General features: G+C 38.4%; 1 protein-coding gene across 1 annotated transcript in view; it reads left to right on the top strand.

Moving 5' to 3' along the window:
- The first annotated feature begins 5,747 nt into the window (after positions 1–5,747).
- The window catches only part of ATG10 (autophagy related 10), a 75,386-nt gene continuing 75,059 nt past the window's right edge, over positions 5,748–6,074 (top strand). Inside the window, exon 1 of the mRNA XM_072416202.1 lies at positions 5,748–5,828. The gene's annotated coding sequence lies outside the window, so the exon portion shown is untranslated. The remainder of the gene's footprint in view (positions 5,829–6,074) is intronic.

The raw sequence follows: 6,074 nt of genomic DNA, 5'->3' as shown, positions 1-6,074 counted from the left end.
AGGTCCCCTCAAATATATGGTATGCAAAAAGTATATATGGAGCTAGGAATAGGGGCAGTAGAGTTTGGCCAGCACAAACTATAATTAGACACTCCCAGAAAAGGAGAGGGCGCTCAAGAAAATAAAAAGGGGTTGTGCTATAAAATTCAATCATACTGAAAACATCTAAATTTGTAACTAAAAGGCACATTGCATGTGAAAAAAAAATGAAAAGAAATAAAGCTGAAAATGAGAATGTAAAGTTAATAATTTTGTGTTCTTTAACCAGCAATTGTTTTGGTTATCTTTTTTAATATTGGTCTGTGCCTGTTTCTTTGCTGTGATCTGCTTACAGCCTATAGAGGGCAGCACAGCTGAACTCAAACTGTGCATGTTAAATGGGAGGTTCCATTCTTCGATTAATCAATTGTCACCTCCAAGCTAAATAATTTATAATTAAATGCACAAGCATTGATCCATAACCCATACTTTCAGCACATTTCAGCACCAGTGCACCTATTCATTAATATCAGAGATATGCATGTATTCTAGGATCAGAAAACACGTGAGTGTATTTTATGGTATAGGTAATGTATAGTATACAGTTTATTCGCATTGAACATGTGTAATAAGTTTGCAGATGAAGTGAAAATTTTGAATGTTTCTGTAAATTCTATTCTTTATTTATGTTTAGTACTACTTTTAAAATTAATTTTCACTTGGGTAATAATGAAATATTACATATGCAGTACAAAATATACATAAATATCATTTTTAGGCAGCAAAGTAAAAAAACCTCTTAGCTAAAGCATTTAGCTCTATTATAAACAAGACCGCCTGAACTGCAAGGAAATCAGATCATAGGTTTGCTAGATCACCCAGGTTCACCCATGGTAGTCTATCTTCTCCGGTCCAGGGGAGCTTTAATAAATCAGGCCCATTGTGTTGTCTGGTTGTGCAGTGTGGAAAATGTGTATAAAGTACAAGACTGCTATACAGAATTAATAAGTAGCATAAAATTTCCCCCAAACTATGGCTGATCTGGTTGATCTCTTATTTGATATATCCTGCATAGTTCTGGGGTCAATGCCAATAAAGCCAACACTGTAAAGGGGACATTCTTTTTACTGGCTCATCAATTTAGGAGGCGTTCTTGCCACTGACCCTCAATAAATGGGTTTAGCAGAGGTACCCTAAGACCTGAAAGATATTTTAGGGTTTCTCAGGGGTTACAAGGTTAGGAAGGCTCTTTATATGCATCAGTCAGAACCAATGTAGACCCGAGGTCTGGGTTGATCAATAATTTTTCCAATATTGCAGTACACATGGGATAGTAGCTCTGCCCACTTTAGGCCCACAAGACCGGTGCATACCTATAAATCATAGACTGCCTCGCCATTTCTTTCTCCTTCAAAGGCAATAACTGCGCATTCCAGCAGGAAAATATCCTCCTCATAGATGATGTCCTCTGTGAAAACTGGGAAAACAGTCACCAGGTTTTCCTTTTAGGAGTGGGTCCCTGTCCAGAACTGACTTGGGGCTCCTGTTTCCCCCCTGTTGGCTAGGGGGTCTCCAGGGCCTTTGTGCAGCGTCACTCTTTGCACCTCCCTATGTCTGCCCCTGGAACCACTATTGACCAAAGGGTACTAACCACAATGGAGTATGGAAATAACACATTATATATCTCTTTATCATGTCAAACAAATGTAATTACCACTATTCTGGGGCATGGTAAATAGTTTTTAATATTTACCATAATTTTCCTTTCCTGGAGCCAACCAATAGGAACATACATCCTATTCATTCTAGTGTTTAACAATGGCTAGGGGTGGTTGCAGTTGTGATTTAAAGGTATTTACTGGTCTTGTTGTTTAAATCTAGATGGAGTAACTACCACATGTATGCTGCTAAACAAGTTCTGAAAACTATTTTTCATTATCATATCTAGGGGTCAGTTTTAGATTACAAGTCAAACCCCTTTTCACTCTCCTTATTTGTTGGATTTTTGTTGCAGAACCTGGTAGCAGCATTTGACCCAAAGTCAAAAAGCATTATGATGACTAAAACAGGGGAGCTATAAAAGAGCTGCAACCAGCATAAATCACAAAAGGATCGCCACAGGTATACAGGCAATCAGCATTTGCTTTAATGTGCCAGCAGCCAGCCATATCTAAATTTTTTCACTTTTTAGTGTACCTATCCTCTAATTAAGCCCTTCGCTCATTGTATTTCTTCTCCTCAAATGCATACTACTTAGCACAGTAGGTGGCAAATTAACTAGTGCATTCCATTCTAGGTAATTGTAGCAAGCTAAAGGTTTTGCACTAGTGAGCACAGGGTGGGTTCCATCATGTGTAGCTTGTAATGTTGGTATTTACAAACAATTTACACCTGCATCCCATACATCTGTTATTTATAATCCTCAGGACATGAATTAAATATAATAAATAAATAAAAATGTAAAACATAAAGTAGCAACGTAAATATTATACAGGTATTGGAGAGTTGAAATACATATTGCAGAAAATATAAGATTTGTCTATGCATTCTACATTAAAATAAAACATAGATCACTTTTTCAAACCTAGAAACAAAATATAATAGCCTTACACGTATCAATTATTAATATGGCTGACTGATTCACATTAAATGGCATATTCCAAAGCCTGCTTCAGATAATTACATAAAATCCTGAGGCTTCTTTGTGACTCTTTCTTTTTCTACAAAATCAACATGATGTACTGATCAGTGTCTCCTGTCTTGCATTTCTCGCAAAACAGATCTGGAAAATAGGAAGAAAAACAGAAATATTTTCTTAGTACATTTCTTGATTGATGTGTGGCATGCAATGAAGTCAAAACAATGACCTCATTGCTTGCCTATGACATTCGAGTAGGATTTATCCAGCTTTGCTTAACCCGTTCTGCATCTAAAGCAGCGGGAAATTTTGGTCCAGGTGGCAAAGGGTTTGGGTAATCCCTGGATGTCAAGGTTGCCAACTGCTCTCTTTAAAACAAGGTGTTTATCTTCAGTCCCCGAAGGCAAAGAATGGGTCAGGATTTTGGGATAGTGTCATTTTACTTCCATATACATACTTCATGCTTAATGCATTGCTCTTTGGTAATTATAGAAAGCCCAGGACAGTGGGCAGTGCAGATGGATATTTTGACTTTAAAGAGATCATTACCACACATTTCTAAGAATTCTCTTCATATGAATATATTCCCCCCAAAGTATTTTATGCATGTTATTCAGCTGAACAGATCACTTGTATAGACATTTAAAAGACTTAAAACTGTTGAAGGTTGTAGCTTTAGCCCCTGAACATCCATTAGGTCCCAGGGGCCCATGATCCTGTCTAGGTGGATTTGTGAATGACTTGGTTTTACAAGTTTTGGATCAGTGACTCATTGACCCTGATTTATTAAAGCTCTCCAAGACTGGTGAGGATACACTTTCATCAGTAAAGCTGGGAGATCCAGCAAACCTGGGGTGGATCCGGTCCAGGATTAAAAACATTTGCTAACAAATAGCAAATGACTTTTAAGAATTCCATTCCAGGTTTGCTGAGTCACCCAGATTCACTGATGAAAATGTATCCTCCCTAACCTTGGAGAGCTTTATAAAATCAGGGCCATGGACTCTGGAACCTGCACCTTCAGTAATAAGTCACAGAACAGCTTCAAAGTTCTTTTTTGACAGTTTCTCTTCAAAGCTGTAATTTTCTGTGTTCCAGCCTGTAAGTGGGTTTGAGGAGATCTTCAATTATATGTCCTACTCTGTTGAAGGTAGTGGATTCATTGCTGGCACTGGAGTTTGCTACAATAGGCCTAATTTTTCAAAGCTCTCCAAGACTGGTGAAGATACACTTTTCTTAAGCGAACCTGGACGATCCAGCAACCTTGGAATAGATCTGGTCCAGGATTGAAGACATTTCCCAACAAATAGCAAAGGTCTTTTAAGAAATCCATTCCAGGTTTGCTGTATCACCCAGTGTATCCTCTCCAGTCTTGGAGAGCTTTGATAAATCCCCGGAATGTCTTAGGCTGCCCCGTACACACGTGCAATAATTATTGTTGGAAACAAAGGACTAACAACCGATCGTCCGATAAATATTAAAAAAAAAGTGCACAACGACGCCGATGAACGAGGATTGTCGCTGGAAATAAACGACTTTCTCGGCAAATCTAATTGGGCAGCGATCATTCGCAATCTATTGTGTGTATGGTCATTCAGTGATCGTGGATGGTTCTGCAGTACACTTTCTTCTTTACATCTCACTTCCTGCACCGTTCAAACAATCGTATCTAGCGTGTGTACACTATTGATGGATTATATTATTATTTGAAGGATCGTATCGTTACAGCATGTACAGAATTGTGCACAATACGATCGTTACAAATAATCGTGCATGAGCCTGCTTAGAACAAGACTATATTTAGACCCAATTTGTTGAAGTACACTTGTCCTTACCCCAAGGTATCTGTATTTATCTTTAGCACAATGACATGCGGGTATAGCATTGAGAAAAAAACTCTACTTCTGTTTATGGGTCACCCATGGAGCAAATACATAATGGTCAGTTAATTGTAAGGGACTATAGACTATATGACTATGGTAGGGATAATGGTGTGATTCTTGTAAGGACAGTTAGTGACATAACTTGGACTGGCAGCAGCATACAGGTACCTGATGTAAGTGCCTAACCCAGGGGTACTGTGAGTCCAGGCCAGCATGGTGACACTTTCCCTGGGGATGGGTCTGTGACCAGCTCAGGCTTACAGGCACTCGAATGACTCCAGCCATTATTCAACTGAGAAAAATTGGGACATCTAGTGGCACGGAAAGACTAAGGAGGACATCTCCAGGCTGAAAGCTAGTATTGCAGAGCAACAAATTCATACAAATTCATGGACTTGCAATAAGTATGCCGAAGTTCAGAATTATATTATGTGTGTTTTCTGCATTCATGAAAAGGTGCCATATGAATGTATGTGGTATGATTGCAGACAGTACATTCTATTTTTTGATAAATATCTTGGGCAAGTAAATGTTTTGCTTGTAATAAATGTTTCTATTGTTTATACTTAATGCCGTTTCCTTAGGCTTAGGCTACATACACGTGCTATAATTGTCATTGGAAACGACTGATCGTTTGATAATCGTTAACAAACAAGTGCACGATAGGCCAACGAGGCTGATAAACAAGGAATGTCGCTGGAAATGAATGACCGTTCTGGCGGATCCATTTGGGAGACGATTGTTTGCTATCTATTGTGTGTACGGTCGTGTAGTGATGGTGGATTGTTCTGCAGTAGATTTTCTCCTGTACACGTCATTTCCTGCATCATTCAAACGATGGTATGTAGCGTGGGTACATTATTGGTAGATTATATTTAACAATTGTATCGTTACAACATGTACAGAATTGTGCACTATACGATCATTCAAAATAATCGTTAATCTGTCGTCAGTCATTCGTTTTTTAATGACATTTATTGCACGTTTGTACTTGACCTTAGTTATTGGAGCAAAAAAAACAAAAAACAAATAGAAATAATAATATTTAAAATATCTAATAAAACTAAATATTTGTTGTCTATGTTAAAGTCAACTTCTGCTGCTTTTACATTGACTGTTATGGCGAACTCTCTATCTTTGTCTCTTTCTGCTTTTCATAGTTCATTGTCCTCTCTGCCTCTCTGAGCTTGTATTCTGGATAGCACGGTAATTGAGGTCTTGGAATGCTGCAGTAAGCTGTAGAATACGGTAGAGTGCAGTGGAGGATGCTGGGAGATGGTAGGGGTGCAGCATGGGCTGCAGGCAGAGAGATTAGAGCAGGAAGACATGTGAGTTGTACATGTTTATGTTTCCAGATGAGAGGTGCTAGATGGCACTCCATAAAAATCTGGCTTTTATTTCAATGCTATGATAGGATAGAATAATACAGAAAGGGTGACAACCAATGTTGTCTGTGAAGGGGAAGATCAGACAGGGCATTTCAAATATTCTAAATATCAAATGCTAGAGCTGTATGTAACCTATGAAGAGTTACTAAAGCAGAAGGATCCTGATATAAAAATATATTGATTTTC

The sequence above is a fragment of the Pyxicephalus adspersus genome, chromosome 6 (genome assembly GCF_032062135.1).
Source record: "Pyxicephalus adspersus chromosome 6, UCB_Pads_2.0, whole genome shotgun sequence".
Lineage (NCBI taxonomy): Eukaryota > Metazoa > Chordata > Amphibia > Anura > Pyxicephalidae > Pyxicephalus > Pyxicephalus adspersus.
This window is presented reverse-complemented; position numbering and strand designations above follow the sequence as displayed.